Here is a 20,635-nt window from a genome sequence, read left to right on the forward strand (position 1 = left end):
ATTGTTCATGGTATTCTGTATTCGGAATTCAGTATTCATGATCCTTTGTATTTCTGCAATATCAGTTGTAATGTCTCTTCTTTCATTTCTGATTTTATTTGAGTATTGTTGCTTAGTCAGTCTAGCTGAAGCTTTGTTAATTTTATCTTTTCAAAAAACTAGCTTTTATTTTCATTCTTATTTTCTATTGTTTATCTGTTCTCTATTTCTTTTATTTCTACTGACTTTTGTTATTTCTTCCTTCTGCTAACTCAAGGTTTCCTTTGCTCTTTTAGTGGTTCCTTTAAAGATAAGGTTTTCCATATGAGATCTTTTTTCTTAATGTAGGTGCTTATCACTCAAAACTACCCTCTTAAAACGGCTTTTGGTGCATCCTAGAAGTTTTGATATGTTTTATCCATTTTTATTTGCTTCAAGATGCTTTTTAAATTTTCTTTTTGATTTCTTCTTTAACCCATTGGTTGTTCAATAGTATGTTGTTTAATTTCCAGATTTTGTGAATTTTCCAGTTTTCTTCCCGCTATTGGTTATTATTTCATATCACTGTGCTCAGCAAAAACACTTGGTATGATTTCAATTGCTCCTACGTCCCAGTCATCAGCACACCTCAGTATTCTGGATGGGGTGAGAATGAAATGGGTCTCTTCCCAGTGTTCAATACAGCTTAGAAGCCAGGTGCTCACTCACATGCTCTTATTTTTCTACATGAGAGTGTTTCTCTTGACATTGGGCTGTACCATCTAGGGAAGGGATTATGCAGGTAAAGTAAAACTGTTACTCCTAACCCCCTCATTGCATTTAATCAGGGATTTTTTTTCCTCTAACATATGCTAGAAGTTCTCCACTGGACTGTTAGACTTTCACAAAGGCATTCTCAAACATGGATGATTGTCAAAATCAGTGCACTTGGGGGAAAAGATGGTAGAAAACTCTTAATTCTCTATTTGATCCTTTACTTCTTGTTTGAATTGATCATAAAGATCAGCCAGAAGTGAAAGCACATGCTCTTCTTTGGTGTTTTCTGAGCATGCATACTGCCCCGTGCATGCACATGGCTTTCTAGATTCCCCAGTGTGTGAAGAAGCTTTTAAAATCCTTATGCCCCAAAATATTACATTCTCCAGCTTCTCCATCCAGGCCTTCAGCATGTTTATTGTTTTCTACAACTGTTATTTTATTCCCCAGGCAGAACAAGGTGTTCATTTGCCTTTCATTTGTGTTTTTGATGAACATGCTCCACATAGGCACTTCTCTGCACTTAGTTCTGAGTTAAGTGAAATGAAGGCTAGATCCTTGCATCAGGCCTCCATGGAACCTAAAGACAGGTCAAAACAGAAAAACACAATTCCTTGGGAACAAGGTCCATTCTGCTCCTTTTGGAACCAGGTACCCATACCAAGAACATGGGCTGCAGCTTTCAAGACTGCTAACATCCTGGACAGCAGGATAGAAAAAAGGTAAGTTAAAATGCCCAAAACCTCACCTACCATGTTTCAGTGGCTTTTCTCCCAGTTAAACATTCACTTGTTTGCTTTAAACCTTTGACTATCTTCCAGAATTCCTTATAAGTTTGAATCTGACAGATTTGCCAGTTTTTCAGTGTTTCTGGTCAAGGACAGCCCCTGAAGTTCATGCTGCTCAATTTTTGCTGACTTCACTCCTACTATGTTTTATACTCTATCATGTTAAGCATTTTATATTTAAATTTGCAAAAGTCAAGAAACAGACTCTTAACTATAGAGAACAAACTGATGGCTACCAGAGGGGAGGTAGATGGTGGGGAAGGGTTAAATAGGTGATAGGGATTAAGAAGTACACTCATGATGAGCATTAGGTATTGTATGTAGGTGTTGAATCAGTACATTGTACACCTGAAACTAATATTACACTTTATGTTAACTAACTGGAATTTAAATAAAAACTTAAAAAAAAAATAAAGCAATACCCAGCACATGAAAAAAAATAAAATTTTCAAAGGTCATGAAATCTGGAAATGGCTAAAGTTAATATAAGAAGTCAACCTCTGGAGGTGGAATCCCTGGGGCACCTTACAAAAGTAAACACAAAACTATTCTAGAGTTTTATTCTGTGTACCCCCAACCCTAGCTTTACAGGATTGTTCAACATAAAGCCTCACCGAAGATTAGCACGCATTTGAAAGTCAATAATAAATAGACACATGAAGGAAAGTCTACCATAAATAAGATTTAAGACTCAACTATAACAAGATTGTATAATCATGATCCTTATAAAATAGAAATGTTGCTTGAGTGTTTTAAATTTGATTTATATGATGACACTAATTATACAGATCCAGATGATAAGATCTCAAGACTTCAGGGTGTATACATGTTAATCTTTAAATAAAGCTCAACAATATGAAATAGCAGTAGAAACAAAGTGTAGACAAACATTAAAGAGGTCTGAGACTTCCCAGTGCAGCTCCCAGGATACTTTCTCATCAGACAGGGGACAGTTGAATACATTATTATTTTTTTTTTTTTACTGTCCATCATTCATTGCTCAAATTCTTCATGGTTGCTCATCTACTATAACAAAGAAGTCATCCAAAGACCAAATGTGGGTATGCAATTTCTGTTTCCAGTTGTCTTTGTTTATTTGTTTGTTTATAAATTTATAAGTATTTTTGTTTGTTTTTTTCATGGGCTTCAACCTGCTACACTTGGACTTTCCTCCTTTTTTTTTTTTTTTAAAGATTTTATTTATTTTTATTTATTTGACAGAGAGAGAGACAGCTAGGGAGGTAACACAAGCAAGGGGGAGTGGGAGAGGGAGAAGCAGGCTTCCCGCCGAGCAGGGAGCCCAATGCGGGGCTCAATCCCAGGACCCCGGGATCATGACCCGAGCCGAAGGCAGACGCTTAACGACTGAGCCACCCAGGCGCCCCTTTCCTCCTTTTTTTTAAAGATTTATTTATTAGAGAGAGACAGAGAGAGAGAGAGAGCATGCCCATGAATGTGAGCATACACGCAAGCAGTAAGAGGAGCAGAGGGAGAGGAGGAGAAGCAGACTCTCCGCTGAGTGCAGAGCCTCACACAGCTCGATCTCATGACCCTGAGATCATGATCTGACCTGAAATCAAGAGTCAGAAGCTTAACCGACTGAGCCACCCAGGCACGCCTGGACTTTCCTCCTTCTTAAGATTTTCTATTATGTAGCACCCAATGCTAAGGAACCTCTTATGTTCCAGTCTATAAGCTCATTTTCTGAACCATACTTCTAGTTCATTGGCTTTTATCCAAAAATCTATAAAAGTCCATATCATATCCTTATTTTTATGACCAGTTCCTTTGACACCACAAGGAACACAATTTTTAATTCTACCCATTGAGCAGACTTATCTTTACCTTCTTTATTCGAAGTAATAACCAATTATGTGTCACAATGCCTTCCAGACTAAATGTTGTCCTTCCAGCTTGAAACTACTATCTGTAAACCATGATGCTTGTTAGGCATCCTTGAGAAATGATCATAGGGTGTGGGGCCCTTCAGCTATGGGGTTAGATAACTCCTCAGGGGGATCTAAGAAAGGGCCCAAAGTCATGGAAGCCACATTTTTATGTATTGCTGTGGTCCATTTCCATTTGATGAGTATCTGTTGGATTTCTTTCCTAGAATGTTGTTTTTACATAATGCATGCCATGATGTGTATTTCAGATCTCAAAATAATTTTACATCTTTCTGTAAGAGAAGCAGGTTTAACTAAAGCACAATAACAGGCAAACGATCGTCAGAGACTAGAGCTGGGAATTGCATTAGGAAAATTTCAAGTCCAAAATCTCAGTGGTTACCACTGGGAGGCAGTAACAAGCTTTTGGCCAAGACCTCAGCAAATATGGTTGGAGTTGTTGACACTCCGATCATTTGATCATCATTGAGGTTGTATGACCCCAGAAGTATCTATTAGGTCATGGCTTTTTGACACTGCATGGTAGGCTACTGCTGTTCAGAGCCCCATTCAAATTCAGCTTTTCTTTTTTCTGGTAACTTTGTGAGTGGGAGCTAATTTTACAAAACAAAACAAACCAATTAATTTTTGTTTCAATTTTTGAGCTGGCAGGAACAGTAGCTTATTTTTGGTTGTTTGAAGAATGTTGCTAATGTCTCTGGCCCAAGTAATTCTTATGAATATTACCACGTATTCTTGAACCTACATTTTTAGCTGGCTATAGCTGGTCTCTGGTAGTGATATGATCAATCAGAACTTTTAATTGCTTTAGCATGATCTTCAGATGGAGATCAGCATTCTATCATCAATAAAATGTATAACTGCACATTTCAATTGAATCAAATTGAACCGGTTATGTCACTAAGCAGAATTTAAATATCCCTATGGAAGCTCAGTAAACCTGTATTGGATTCTGTCCAACATAAATAGACAATGATTTTTTTTAAAGATTTCATTTATTTATTTCACAGGGAGAGAGAGAGAGAGAACACAAGCAGGGGGAGTGGCAGGCAGAGGGAGAGGGAGAAGCAGACTCCCTGCTGAGCAGGGAGCCCGATGCGGGGCTCGATCCCAGGACCCTGGGATCATGACCTGAGTTGAAGGCAGTCGCTTAACCAACTGAGCCACCCAGGTGCCCCGATAATGATTTTTTTTAATTGAAGTATAATTGACACACAATGTTACATAAGTTTCAGGTGTACAACACAGTGATTCAGTAACTATATGTTATTCTCACCACAAATATAGCTACCATCTATCACCACGCAATGCTATTATAATACCATTGACTATATTCCCTATGCTGTACCTTTTATCCTGTGACTTACTCATTCCCTAACTAGAAGCCTGTACCTCCCATTCTTCTTTGCCCCTTTTTGCCCATCCCCCCAACCTCCCCCCCATGACAATCATATTTGTCTTCTATATTTATGAGTCTGTGTCTACTTTTGTTTATTCATTTGTTTTGCTCCACATATAACTGAAATCATAGGCATTTGTTTTTCACTTATTTCACTTAGCATAACACTGTCTAGGTACACCCATGTTGTTGCAAATGGCAAGATCCCATGCTTTTTTTAGGACTGAGTAATATTCCATCACATATATACCACATCTTCTTATCCATTCACCTATTGATGGATGCTTATATTGCTTCCATACTTTGACTATTATAAGTAATGCTGCAATAAACCTAGGGGTGGATATATCTTTTCAAATTAGTGTTTTCATTTTCTTGGGGTAAATACCTAGTAGTGAAATTAGTCAATCATAGTGTATTTCTATTTTTAATTTTTTTTAAATAGCATCCATACTGTTTTCCACAGTGGCTGCACCAATTTACATTCCAACTAACAGAAATGCACAATGATTTTGACTTTCTTCCACAATTGAAGTTAAAAAAGAAATTGTTAGATAAATCAATCACAGAATACCAATCCTTCTTAGCTTGTTGCAAATGTGAAGTGTTACACTATTAGGCTGATGCTGTTGGAGGAACCATTTTTTTCAGTCCTCCATAGCCTACAATTAACTTCCAAGATTCCTCAACTTTTCTTCCAAGCCACACTAGACTACTAGAAAGGGTATTCTATGGGTGATAATATACTTGTGTCTATCATAACCTTAGCCAAGTCAGGAATTTCTTAATAACCCCCAGGTGTACTATATTGTTTTCCATTAATCACTTGAGTGGGTAAGGTCCTCCTCAGGGTTTCCATTTAGCTTAACAATTAAAATAGTATATAGAGCAGATTTTTAGATCCCTTTCTCCAATTGTTTGAGGGAAGAGCTTCCCATCCCTCCCCTTCAAGATATCACATACATTCTAATAACATATTCTGGTACACAACCATGAGTAATCTTTGTTCATAAATTTCTACTTCAAGCCATATTTTCCATTTTAAGTCACTGACAATATACCACAACTCCATAATTTAATTATGTTGCCTTTTTGCTTTTTATTAGCAGATCTGACAGTAAACTATGAGCCACTGTAGAACAATTCCAATAAAATTTCTTCATCATGTCCATGATATTCCACACACACCAATGCAAAAGGTCTTGGATTCCCTGCTATGAAGGCACCAACACTTTCCACCCTGGGACCAACCTGATACATTCTTTAGCTGGCATTTTTTTAATCAGTGTTGTTTATGAGGATCCTTTTTTTTTTTTTTTTTTCCTATCACCATAAGATTTTTAAAAATTCACTATGGCTAGGATAAATTGAACAAATCTTTTTTTGTAACTTTTGGAGTTGGTGGTGCAGATGGACCACATAATCTCTCCAGCAAGCTATTAAAGTTTTAGTAGTTATTCCATCTATTACTTCCTTTTTCATGATATTTTTAACTAACTATCCCAACCTGTTTAATTGTCCTGAGGTTTTTTCATCCCTTTTAATCTCTTTTTTAAAATATTTTATTTTTTTATTTGAGAGAGAGAATGAGAGAGCATAAGCAGGGGAAACGGCAGAGGGAGAGGGAGAAGCAGGCTCCCCGCCGAGCATGGAACCAGATGCAGGGCTCAATCCCAAGCCCTGAGCTGAAAGCAGACACCTAACTGACTAAGCTACCCAGGTGTCCCTACGCCTTTTAAGCTTAATGGTCTTTTTTCTCCTAAATATTTCTAACATTTTTTCCATCCCTTAACCCTTTCGGAGTTGAGCCAATAGGTCTGTGACAGCTTCTCTCATATCCCTTTACCTCCCAACAGGAGGGTCACACAAGAATCCCAAGCATTTGAACCCTATTTATCACATAAATTATTTCTTGGGTGAAAAGCCTAAAATTAGAGCATATTTTGTCCTTATATAATCAATCTGAAGGTGCTTGTACTTCCAACATTTCAGCACCCTCAGGATTGTTCAGCTTTGTATGAGAGTGGAGTTGGACTATTCCCCCTCTCAAGCTATTTTCACATAACCCTGCCTTCCACTGGCTCAAGAGATTAGGATATCCACATTTCTGCAAAACATAGACTGCCTGAGCTCTTTGAATATTCCAGGTTTGGGGCATCTCTTGATCCCCACTTTCCCCTTCACCTGTCCAAAGCCTGTATAATCTTTTTTAGTGATTATCAGTTAGGCAGGGTAACATTCTGATCAAAAGAAGTACTTGTACTACTCCTTGATTTCATCATGTCCCTTCCTGTTAACACAGAATCAATGGTGGTAACCTGGCAGACCTGAAGCCTCGTGTTTTTTCTTAGTTACTCTCATTTTTGCCAAAGCAGCTAACAGTAGCCAAGGCACAGAATTCTTGACTGACAATTTCTTTTTTCATCCATTTAGGTATTTCCCTCAGCTCCAGATCTATCCATTTCTAAGTTGATATGTTTATTCTGCTGTCAATGGTCACAATACCACTGAATTGAAGGCTAGCCTAGCAGAGCTAGCTTGGTATCAAAGGTCCTTCATATCCCATTTCCTCATCTTCCTTTCTTCCAAACTAAGCCTTATCCATCATTTAATTATACAGCCAAGGGCCACTTCAAGCATCCTGCTCGGAGCACCAACTGCAGCAAATTACACAGGGTCAGATAACTGAAAGAACTCATTAAACCACAGGGTACACTGCTGGTGGAGGTCATCAAGATGACATGACTTCCAGTTGACCTATGAGGTGCACCTTGGCAATAAGAGGCTCCTCACCACCTCCCCTATCCATGGAATATGGGTTCTGCTTGCCTTACCCACTCCCAGAGGCTGCCCCAAAGACATAATAGACTGGAGATGGTGATGTGGTACTGAGACCATCTGGACAGTATACAGTCCAGTGTGCTGAACCCAGTTAAGGACTCTATATAAACTTTTAAGATTTGGTGGGTGGGTGCAAAGATCTATTTCCCTTGTTGCTGCCCAAGACAAGCCCTGTATGTAGGTTGCCTTTGCTCACTGAACCTGCCACCTGGCAACCTGGAGTGGCCTACCTCTTTCTTCAGTCTCTACCTCCCGAGAGGGGCTAGTTTTAGATTTCATCCAGGAAGCTCCTGAGGAGGTTATGAACCAACATACACTCATATAAAGCTTTAATAAAGGTAAAAGGATAAAAGCATAGACAACCATGAGAGAGAATGGAGATTCCTAGGCACACTTCCAGACCATTTTCTCAGGTGCAGGACATGCTTCAGCTCTGGATCATGACCACCAAGATAAGTGTGGGAAGTCATGATTCAGCACAGCCAAGGTATAAGTTCCCTGGATGGGTTTTTTGTATTCTATTGGTCAGGGAGCTAAAGCGGACTGGTTTTAAACAGGTAAAATAAATACACACCATTAATCTATACATTTTTGATTAAAAAAAGTAGACATGCTGGTACAGAGTACCTCTATGGACGTTTTGGACTTTAAATAACACATTATAAGTTACTAGCTAGTACATTTAATCCCTACTTGGGCCCGTGTCAGTGTCATGGTGAACCTGGACATAAGAATAGAGATACCACAAACTAGCTTTTAACTTTTTCAACAACTTTCAAAAGTTATGTGTCAAAAGGTTTCTATTGTTAATACATTAAAAAAATGGAAAAGCATAAACTTTTAGGATTTTGAATCATGTAATGTTTAGAAATTCATATTAAACTGCTATTATATACCACTTAAAAAATACACATATAGCCTATTGGTTGTTTTAAAACAAATGATTTGTCTGGCTAGATCCTAGTAGAAACCCTTTTGGCGATTGCTAGGTAAGGCAAAATATTTCCTTATATGCTAAGCCATTTAAATGATAGGGAAAATATTCATAATTAAACACAAATATCAAATGCTTTGAGATGAAAAGTATATTCCTTAAGCATTTTAAAAACAGAAATATTAAAACTGGGGCACTTGGGTGGCCCAGTTGGTTGAGCATCTGCCTTCAGCTCAGGTCATGGTCCTGGGGTCCTGTGATGGAGCCCTGCATCAGGCTCCCTGCTTGGTGGGGAGTCTATTTCTCCTTCTGCCCCTCCCCCCTACTCATGCTTTCTCTCTCTCTCTCTCTCTCAAATGAATAAATAAAATCTTTTTTAAAAAAGAAATGTTAAAACTGAAAATAAACAAACAAAAGAAATGAGCTATTAAGCCATAAAAATATGGAGGAAACTTAAATGCAAATTACGAAGTAAAATAAGCCAATTTGAAAGTGCTATCTATTATATGATTCCAACTGTATGACATTCTGGAAGAGGCAAAATTATAGAGACAGTAAAAAGATCAGTGGTTGCCAGGATTAGTGGGGAGGAAGAAATGAACAGACAGAGCGCTGAAGATTTTTAGGGCAGTGAAACAATCCTATACTGTACTGTATATACATATATAAAATATGTAATTATGTTGTAATAATTTGGAATTGTAATATATGCAATTATATGTGTAATGTATATATATTATACATACAATATATATATTGGTAGTTACATGTCATTATACATTTGTCAAAACCCGCAGAATGTACAACACCAAGAGTGAACCTTAATATAAACTTTGGACTTTGGGGATAATGATATTTCAATGTAGGTTCATCAGTTATAACCAATGTACCTCTCTGGTGGAGGATGTTGAGAATGGGGGAGGTTGTGGAAGGGAAGACAGATGGTATATAGAGACTTTCCAAAATTTTCACTCATTTTTCTGTGAACCTAAAACTGTTTTAAAAAATAGTCTATTTGAAAGAAAAAAAAAAAAAAAGGATGGATGGAAAAAGATACACTAGGCACATTATAACTACAAGTAGTCTGTTATTACCACCAAGACATGGATACTAGGATCTTTACTCAGGATAAAGGTATTTACTACAGTTAATAAAAGGCAAGTTTTCCAGTTGACTGCTATATCAACTATGGACTTTAGCTTACCTTTTCAGCTTCTGAAGACTGCCTATATTCCTTGGGTTATGATCCTTTCTCCATCTTCCAAGCCAGCACTTTTGCATTTCTCTGACCCTTCTTCCCCTCTCTCTGTAACTACTGAAAAAAGAAGTTGGGAAAAGTTAGGAAAAGTTATCTGCTCTTAAATCTCCTATCATTAGATTGGATTCACCTGGATAATCCAGGATGTTCTTCCTATCACAGTCTTTACCCTTGATCACATCTGCAAAGTCCCTTTTGCCATGTAAGGTGATACATTCATGGGGTCTAGGGATTAGGATGTGAGCATATTTGGGATTATTATTTTGCCTACTATAGCTTCCAAGTTTAAGTTGTTGGCTAAAATAATTTCCTTCTGACTGTACAGCTAAAGATCCTGATTTTTGCTGGTTATTGGCTAAAGGCAGTCCTAAGGTCCTGGAGGCCATCTGCTGTTTCTTGTCATATGGGCTTCTCCAACATAACTGCTGATTTCATCATACCTGTGGGTAGAATGTCGGCTCCAGTCTGCTGTGATATAGTCATATAACATAACTTACTCATAGAAGAGCTATCTCACTACCTTTGCCATGTCCTATTGGTTAGAAGCAAATCACAGGGGTTTCTCAGTCAAGGGAAGTGGGTTACACAAATGTGTGGACACCAGAAAGAGGAAAATCTCTGAAGCCCACCTTAGGGCCTGTCTCCTGACTAGTAATTGCACTTTTAGTATACTCTGAGATAATCTCACAGGAGACACATAAGCACTTATATGAAATATTAATTGCAGTATTATTTGCAATAGTGAAAAAGTTGAAATAACCCAAATGCCCATTAGCAAAAGTACAGAATAAGTTGTGGTATATCCAAACAATGAAAGACTAAACTAATTAAAATGAATCAATCAGAGCCTCACGTATCAACATACATAAATCCCAAAAATGTCCTTTTTAACTCAACAAAATGTAATTTATACAAAATATTGTACCATATACTTAAACTTAAAAACAAGAAAAAGGATATAATGTAATATTTTTATTAATACAAATCTGTGTTTAAAATTTCTAGAAAATAGGGGCACCTGGATGGCTCAGTTGGTTAAGCATCCGACTCTTGGTTTTGGCTCAGGTCATGATCTCAGGGTCATAGGATTGAGCCCCATGATGGGTTCTGCGCTCAGTGTGGAGTCTGCTTGAGAGTCTTTCCCTCTCTCCCTTCCCGTTTGCCCCTCCCCCCACTTGCGCACGTGCTCACTCACTCGCTCTCTCTCTCTCTAATAAATAAATAAAATATTTAAAATTTCTAGAAAATATGCATGGGAGTGATAAATGCCAAATTCAGAATAGTGATTACTTTGAAAGGATAAATGAATTGTGGTATTAGGGAGAGCTATGCAACTGATCTCAACTATGTCTTGTATGATTTAGTTATTTTAAAAAATTCAAAAAATAATGAAGCCAACTGGTAAAATTTGACAAAAATGACTGGGAAGTACAAGTATGTTTAATATTCTCTATTTTTTTGTGTGTATACCTAAAATATTTCCTGAAAAAAATGTAATATAGATTCACTGGAACATCTATAGTTAGTATTTAAAGCAAGGTTTTAAATCCCAAATCCCCCAGTTACTGGTTATGACCCTTGGGCAAGTTACTTTACCAATATGTGCCTCAGTTTAGTTTGAATGAGTCATTAAGAGCACCTGCCTCAGTGAATTATGATGAAGACAAAAAATGAGTGACAATAAGCACTTAAAACTATGGTTGGTAATGGTGGTGGTTTATATTATGTGTCAACTTGGCTAGGCTATAATGCCTAGTTGTTTGGTCAAATACTAGTCTAGATGTTGTTGTGAAGGTATTTGCAGATGTGATTAACGTTTACAATTACTAGACTAAGTAAAACAGATCGCCCTCCATAATGTAAGTGGGCCACATCCAAACAGTTAAAGGCCTTAAAAACAAAGGCAGGTTTTCCAAAGAAAAGGAATTCTATCTTAAGGCTGCAGCATAAAAATCCTGCCTGAGTTCTCAGTCTTCTGTCCTACCCTGCAGATTTGGAATTCTAGACTGCACCATTAACTCTTATATAAGTTTCCAGCCTGCTGGCCTGCCCTAAGGATTTCAGACTCACCAATCTCCACAATCACATGAACCAATTCCTTAAAATACATCTCTCTATATATCCCATTGGTTCTGTTTCTTGTAGAATCTTGACTAATAAAGCAGCTTAGTATCCAGATATTCTCAGTTCTCCTTTTGGTCCATATTAGCACAGCATAATGGGCAATATGAACTATATCATTGTTTTGGGGATAATTTAATTTGCATATTTTCTTTTTTGCATTTATTGGATGTGGCTCTTACTGTGTTACGTTTACAAAATTTTATGTAGTTAGAAAATTTTCCCTAGAAAACATATAGCATATGTTTTCCTACATACTGAGAGGTTAGAATTTTACTTTGCACTATTGCAGTTAAGATAAAGTAAGAATTATGGAATATTTAAAATGTGATATTAGTAAAATTAGTATGTCTGACATGTGAAATGCATTCTTTTTTTAATAAAAAATGAAATTTAATTTTAGAGATGAAGGAATACTATAGACATAGAACAATGGGACAAGAAACTCTTTATAAAGCATATTAAAATATTCATTTATCAATTCTATCTTCAAATAATATGCACACTTCATTTTACCTGTTCAGTGTCTAATGATAATTCTGATCTTGCAAAATACTTTGTAGAGCTGCTCTTCCTCATTCAGTGATGTTGAATCAATCAACCAGCTCATATCATTTTCAAAAGTTTGGATGTATTTCAGTCATCTCTTTGATCATCCTTCAAAGGATATCAACACACACACAATCTTATCTTTTCTAGTAAAAGATAGGGTGTGTTTTTTTTTTTGTTTTCTTGTTTTTTTTGTAGAAATATAATTTTATACCTTATTTACTAGCCAGATAATCTCAAAGGCTTCCAGTAGATAAAGATAAGTTTAACATCCAAACTTGTGAAATGCATTCTTGACAAAACCCCTGCAAGATATAAAGATATACTTTGTGGCCACTAGAGGGCATACAACATCTGCCACATTTTTCATTAAAACTAAGAACTTTTTGACTGTAGTTACATTTGGCTAAAAAGTAAGAAAATGGAGCCCCAGTTATATTTAAATCACTATCATTGAAATACAAATATTAACCTAATTAAAATGAGTGCATTCACTGAAAAGTCATTTTTTTAGCCAATTTTCAATATTTAGGAAATTTTTCCCCAAGACCAGATTTTTAAATATAGCAATGCATTTGATTGTGAATCAATAAGTAAAATAAGTAAAACTATATTTTAAGTTTTTTAAAGGTAGGAATCATACTTTATTTATCTTTGAATCCTAATACATATACTGATGGTCATGTTTTAGAAGCATATATGTTTTTTCATTAAATTCAATTGAAATTCAAAGATTTATATTAAAAACATTAGGTACTTTACAAAGGTATATAATGCAATTCCACAGATGTAACTTTATTAGACATAAAATGAGGTGATAGGGTCAGTCAAATCATATTCTCTAAGAATTCAGGGCCAGGTGAGAGCCTTGTGGTATATCAGAGGTAAAGCCCATCGGCCTAAAACTATTATCTCCATCTGCCTGTTGGTTGTTGGGAAATTTTCTTAGGATCTTCTCTTGATTAAATCTCAAATCCATTTCTGCTTTTAAGCATTGGGTACTTTGCCCCCAGAGTCTTTCTTCCCCAAACCCCTAGGGATTCATCTTATTTTTCTTTTCACAGACTGTTGCTTACTCCATTTCTTGCAAATGTTACCTACCATGGAGTAGATGCTAGTTCTTGACCTGTTTCCCCCAAACCATTTTTTTTTTCTCTTTAAAGGTTTGCATTTAATCTCAGAGAACCCTACTGGATTGACCTTTTCTGCTTCAGACATTGACACATACAGACTGGATCCAATGCTAGGTCTGATGTGATTTCATGCCTCATAGATTATAAATACAGAGTCACAATGATTATTTCTTCTTTCTTTTCATCAGGTCAAACAGTTATGAAAACCTATAAGTATTTCCTTTGAAAATTATTCATATTCATTCCTTTTCCTCTGTTTTTACCACTACCTCTTGAGTTAATCTCTCATGGCCCTGCATTTGAATTACTGCAAGAGTTTCTTAATTGGCATCTCTTACTCTGTTTCCATTTTTTAATCTCTTTCTATAAAGACACTAGAACAATCTTTTTAAAATGATTTCATGATGGTTCTCCCAAGCAAATACATCTCTAGTAATTTTTTACTACCATGTCAATGTGAAAGTCGTCTGCCTGATATGTAAGCTCTCTCAGAATATGATCCTATCCATCATATCAGAACTTAACTTCCGTTGACTCCCACATGCATCCTTACCTAATAAATCGAGTCTTTTTGTCACAACAAAGATGACTTTCACAACACAGAAACTTTAGACTTTTCAATTTCCATATATTTTAATGTTTAGCTTCTCTCAAGCTTATTACCTCTTATTAGGTTTGTATTTTCAATGTTTTCTATAAAGCCAGACCCTATAAGAAGCACAATCATTACTGGCTGAATGTATGAATCTATAAAATGGCATCCAGGATATATCCCTTCTATTTTTTTCACTGCTTCACCATATTTAGGTGTGGTAGAGTAGATAGCATATATGAGTTAGACAGAAGCCATAGGTTTAAATTCTTGATCTTCCATTTAATAGCTTTGGAATATTGGGAACATCTCCAACCTTTTCTGAAATTGAGAAAAAAATTAGTATGTCCCATTGCAAAGATAATATAGATAGTACAGAGAATTTGGGGGGAAAATTAAGAAAAATTTTACCCCTAAATCTGTATTTTTCATTCCTATTGCTGCTATAAAAGTTACCATAAACTTAGTGGCTTAAAACAACACAAATTTATCATCTTTTGGTTCTGTAGGTCATAGTCGGAAATGGATCTCATGGAACTGAAATCAAAGTGTTAGCAAGACCACATTACCTTCTCGGAAGGAAGGTAAGGAAGAATGACTATGGGCTTTTTGCTTGCTTGCTTGTTTGTTTGTTGCCTTTTCCAGCTTTTAAAGACTGCATTTCTTGGATAGTCAGTTACCCCTTTTCATCTGCAAAGCCAACAGCGGTCAGCTGAATATTTTTCTCATTGTATCACTCTGACGTTGACTCTACTCTTCTGCCTCCTTCTTCATCATTTAAAGTTCTGTTGGAATTGCATTATTGGATTATTATAGATAATACAGAACAATCTCTTCATCTTAAGGTTCACTGACGAGAAACCATATTATATCTGCCACTTTAATATCCCCTTGCTACTTAACTTATTCACAGGTTCTGGGGATTAAGATATGCACATCTTTCAGATGAGAGCATTATTCTGCTGATCACAGCCTACCCTCTGGCCCTGACTCAGATTCAACATATATTAATTCCTTTTTAACATCCTTCAAAGTCTGGATCAATTACAGCATCAACTCAAAGTTCAATATATTATCTAAATACCATCAGTTCAAAAGCCCCAAATCTCATTATCTACATCAGGTATGGCTGAGGCTCTGGATATAATTCATCCTTAGTCATAATTCATCTCCAGCTATTCACCAGTGAAACTCAAGGAACAAGTTATTTTGCATACAAAATAAAATGTTGGGCAGGTAGGGGATAGTATTTTACAGACATTCTCATTTAAAAGGGGAGACAATTTTTTTTTAAAGTGTCATTGGTCCCAATTTGATATCAATTTTTATAACATCTAAGAGAGCTCCATTCGGTTTCAAGTCTGAGAAATAATCCTCTGTGCCTTGTGATTCCACTTTCTGGGCTCCTGATTCTGCTCTAGGAGTAGTCCTTTCTTGCTCTTCAAAGATAGAACATGTTTTCAGTTAATTCATTTTATCACCCTATTGGCAATGTCTCTTTTAGACCAAGATGACAGTGTTTTTTGCTGTTATAATTGTTAAGAATGTTAAGAACATTGTTAAGAATTATGGATCTCCATTGTATGTTATGAGAATTCGCTCCAGATAAGAGAGTTCTCCACAAGTTTCTCTTGGATAACCACATTCCTGGCTTCTGCTGATAAGGCCAAGGAGACCCATGAACCACATGCTTATCTCTTCAAAGAGTCCTCTGTGCGACTGAATACCCTGACCTTTTTATCCTTCTGAGCCGCTAGAAGAACATTTTCCAGCCACACCCTTGGCTGTCTCTTAAGAGCATGCTTTCCTGACAGCAAATCTCTTGATTTTTGCATCTTTTGCAATCTAGAAAGACGAGAATTTCCAAAATCAAGTCCTAGTTCCTTTCTGTTTACCAGTTAACAGTTCACTTACCTTTTTCCTCTTGATTATACTAGAAGCAGCAAGAAGAAACCAGGCTGAACCGTTCATACTTTGCTTGAAAATCTTAGTAAAGTATCCAAGTTCATCACTTAACAAGTTCTGCTTTCCACGTAACTAAAGGACACAATTCAGCTCAGCTTTCTGCCATTATATAGCAAGGACTTCCTTTTCTTTAGTTCCCAATAATGAGTTTCTCTTTTCCACCTTAGCCCTTATTAGCAGCTCCTTTAATTCTCACATTTCTACAAATGTTTTGTTTATGATGACTTAGGTATTCTCTAAGACGGTATGTTTTCTTTACCATGCCCCTTGGTCCTCACTAGGAGAGTTGTTAATATCCGTATTTCCACTAACAGTCTGTTCAAGGCAAGGTAGGCTTTTTCATTTACACTTCTCAAAATTCCTCCAGCCTCCACCTATTACCCAATTCCCAAGTCACTTCCATATTTTGAGGTATTTGTCACAGCAGCAGTCTACTTCCAGTTACCAAAATCTCTATCAATCAAGGTTCAACCAGAGAAGCAGAATCAGCAAGAGATATATATTGATTTATTGCAAAGAACTGACTTACATGATTGTGGAAGCTGGCGAGGTAAGTCTAAAATCCATAGGGCAGGACTTCAGGAAGGGCAGGCTGGAATTCTGTAGGGCTGAAAAGGCTGTGCATAGATGGAATTTCCTTTTCATCATACTTTTAAGGCTTCTCAACAGATTGAATCAAGCCCTCCCAGAATATCTAGGATAATCTCTCTTACTTAAAGTCAACTGATTATGGATTTTAATAACATCCACAAAATGCCTTCACAGCCACACCTAGGTTTGTGTTTGATTAAATAATTGGGGACTCCAGCCTAGACAAATCAAACATATCACAAGACTATATCATGTACCATTACTCTAACATAATTATGACTTTGTATATTTCCTTTTTTATAAATGTGCCACTATAGCTAATTATATTCATAATGTACACCACTTTGATATCTACTTATTTTATGTAACATACTATCATAGAATTTTATAATTCTATAAATAAAATTCTAATTACTGAATATTTTTCCTAGTTAAAATAGTTAATGACTGCATAACATTCAGTCCAGTTCTTATGTCATAATTAACAACTTCCTTCCAGGTTTTACCATTGAAAATTGTACCATAATTAATAATTGCATGTTAATGTTTTTTCTATAGTTTTATTTTTAAAGGCGTATGCCCCAAAATATAATTAGTTCAAAGAATATGAATACATTGATGGAAGCTATGAAGTTACCACATTATTAAATTGGAAAAGTAATAAAATCATCTTTACCTACCTTAAAAGATATAAATTATGGCAAATTTTTAATAAATTGTAAAGATCTCTATAAATGTTAATGAATTATTTTTTTATAATACATTGTGATATAAAATGGAGACTTAATCAGGACTCAGTCAGACAGTAATATTATAGGTTTTGTGGGCCACATATGGTCTCTTTGCACCCACATGACTCTGCTACTGTATTGTGAAAGCCACAGTCAATATGCAAATGCACCAATAAAACTCTATTAAAAAACAAACTGCCAGATTTGACTCATGCCTTAGTTTGCCATATTATGGTATAAATTATTGATCAGTCATTTGGTCAAAAGATCATTTGAAAATATTTGCAATATTTTGAATTAATAAATGAATGAATGAATGAATGAATGACTCTTCCAAAACCCATATAATTCTCCATTTTATCAATGTATTTTACTTTGTGAATATCATTAAAAACATTATTTATGGTTTCTGCATCATTATTACTACTGCATGTCAGAACCTTTTATAACTTGCAATTTGACTACTTTCCATCACATCTCATCCTTTGCGCCTTTTGAAAAATTTTATTGTTGCTGATATAAAGACCGTATCCCTGTAATTGTTGCATCTTAAAGTGCTCTGATATTAGAAAGAAGACAGAAAACAATCTGGCCTGTAGGTCTTCATGCCCACTGTGTCTCTACCAATATTTTATATACTAATTCTACTAATTCTCTCCCTTATAAGACCTAATAATCCTAAAGATATAGAACCTTAAGAAGCGTAAGTGAAATAAAGAGAGACCTGGAACATCTTGTTTGTCCTCCCATGTTCTTTTTTTCCTATGACACATGCTCTTTGGCCCAGAATAATAGATGAGATCTCCAGGTGAGGTGAGATTTCCTTTACTCATCAGGAAACATTTAAGTTACAAAACATCTCCATTTTATACTCCAGAGAGGTGTATACCTTATATGACATTTTCCAGAGACCTATACTTTCATAAACCCATAGACTTCAGGTTTATTTACTATCAGTAATTTTTAGCCAGGAACATTCTGTTAAAATCATTCTATAAACAGCTCTTTCTCTTTAGGAAATTTCACTCAGTTTTTGTTGTTGTTGTTGCTGTTGTTGTCTGTTTGTTTTACCCAGAGGTCCAGCTGAAAAGGAGATTGGGCGAAGTCATCTACCTTCTCCCTTGTTCCCTCACCACCACCTCAGGAACATCCTTCTGGAAAAGGGAGCAAATGGATCACAGCCCAGCTGCCTTAACTTCTTTCATACTCACAATACACTGGAGAATAAAGAAGGTTATGTTTTTTTTCCTATTGTATGTGCTCAGACAAGTTTTCTCAGAAACTTGTATAAATAATAAAAACTATATAAATGCCATGGAGAATATATGTTTCTCTAAAAAGTGAGATGTTGTCATTTATTATAGAATATTGTAGTAGACCTGTAATGGCTCAAAAGGATAAATATAGGTTACTGGGAATAGGATTAATCAAAATACAGGAGAAATTAAAGGCATTGTACTTTGGCTCTCTTTTATTAAAGTACTCTTTTTTAAAAAAGATTATTTATTTGAGAGAGAGAGAGTATGTGAGAGAGACAGCACAAGCAGAGGGAGTTGCAGAGGGAGAGGGAGAAACAGGTTCCCTGCTTAGCAGGAAGCCTAATGTGGGGCTCGATCCCAGGACCCTGAGATGATGACCTGAGCTGAAGGCAGACGCTTACCTGACTGAGCCACGCAGACACCCCTAAAGGACTCTTTATATAACAGCAGAGTCAAAAGAACACTGTTGTGGAGTGATAATCATCTATATGTCTTTCCCCTTTCCACTACTTTCTGATTTCCTTAATGGCTCACATGTTCACCATTTTATATCTGGAGCTGATAAAACAGTAGATAATCAGTAAATATTTTGAATTAATAAATGAATGAATGAGTGAATGAATGAATGACTCTTCCAAAACCCATATAATTCTCCATTTTATCAATGTATTTTACTTTGTGAATATCATTAAAAACATTATTTATGGTTTCTGCATCATTATTACTACTGCATGTCAGAAACTTTTATAACTTGTGGTATATGAAGGAATACTTGTCTTATAAACTATGCTCAGTTTAGGAAAATACATACTCTAAAGTCTAAAAAAACATTAATTATCTTAAGCAGACATTTCTGAAAATATGACAAAAGAACACATGTTCTCCAAATTGTGCTTAATATTTGATTTATAATAGAAGTCCAGACATAAGCTTACCACTGAGTCTACCTTAAAATATCTGAAAATTCTGGGTGAGCCCATACAAAATATCAATTTTCCCAGAACTATTTCTCAGTTATGATATTTGACACTCGAAATAACACCTTTCTTCATAGGCTTAATTAGTGAAGAAACAAGTGAATAGGCAGATGGTACCACTATAGCCATGAATTCCTCTTTATTCAACATCTTTAATACTTTTTTGTCATTTGGAAAATAAACCTTAGTTTATTTCATAATATAACTATTTCTTTGAACTTAACTTTATTTTCTGCTTTAGAGAACAAACAACTCCTAGGTGTGAAATGAAAACATTATTTATTAACTAAGAGACTGGAAACTGTCAAACTGAAGGGAGAAAGGAGATTTTAACATGCTTATGGGACTCTTCAGTTGTTAATATTTAGAAAGTGCCACCTCAGGCCACTTGAGTGGCCCAGTCAGTTCAAAGTCTCACTCTTAGTTTCAGCTCAGGTCATGATCTCAGGGTCCTCAGATCGGGCCCCATGTGGGGCTCTGCACTTAGTTGAGAGCCTACTTGAGATTCTCTCTCTCTCTCTCTGTCTGCCCCTCCCCTCACTCTCTCTCTCTCAAATAAATAAATAAATCTTAAAAAAAAAACACAGTGCGAGGGGGGCGGAGCAAGATGGCGGAGGAGTAGGAGACCTGGATTTCGTCTGGTCTCAGGAATTCAGCTGGATAGGGATCAAACCATTCTGAACACCTACAAACTCAATAGGAGATCGAAGAAAAGAAGAGCAACAACTCTCTCATCAGAAAAGCGACCACTTTCTGGAAGGTAGGACGTGCGGAGAAGTGAATCCCAGGCGATATTCGGGAGGATAGACGGCGGGGGAAGGGCCTCCGTCGGCCGCTTCTGGCAAGTGATAGAAC

The 20,635-nt window shown here is 36.3% G+C and overlaps 1 pseudogene; it reads left to right on the top strand.

Moving 5' to 3' along the window:
* The first annotated feature begins 754 nt into the window (after positions 1–754).
* LOC123860206 (DDB1- and CUL4-associated factor 13-like) overlaps positions 755–20,635 on the top strand; it is a 129,143-nt pseudogene continuing 109,262 nt past the window's right edge.

The sequence above is a fragment of the Mirounga angustirostris genome, unplaced genomic scaffold, assembly GCF_029215605.1.
Source record: "Mirounga angustirostris isolate CCGP_5_RB_7025 unplaced genomic scaffold, mMirAng1.0.hap1 SCAF_4, whole genome shotgun sequence".
NCBI classification, from domain to species: Eukaryota; Metazoa; Chordata; class Mammalia; order Carnivora; family Phocidae; genus Mirounga; species Mirounga angustirostris.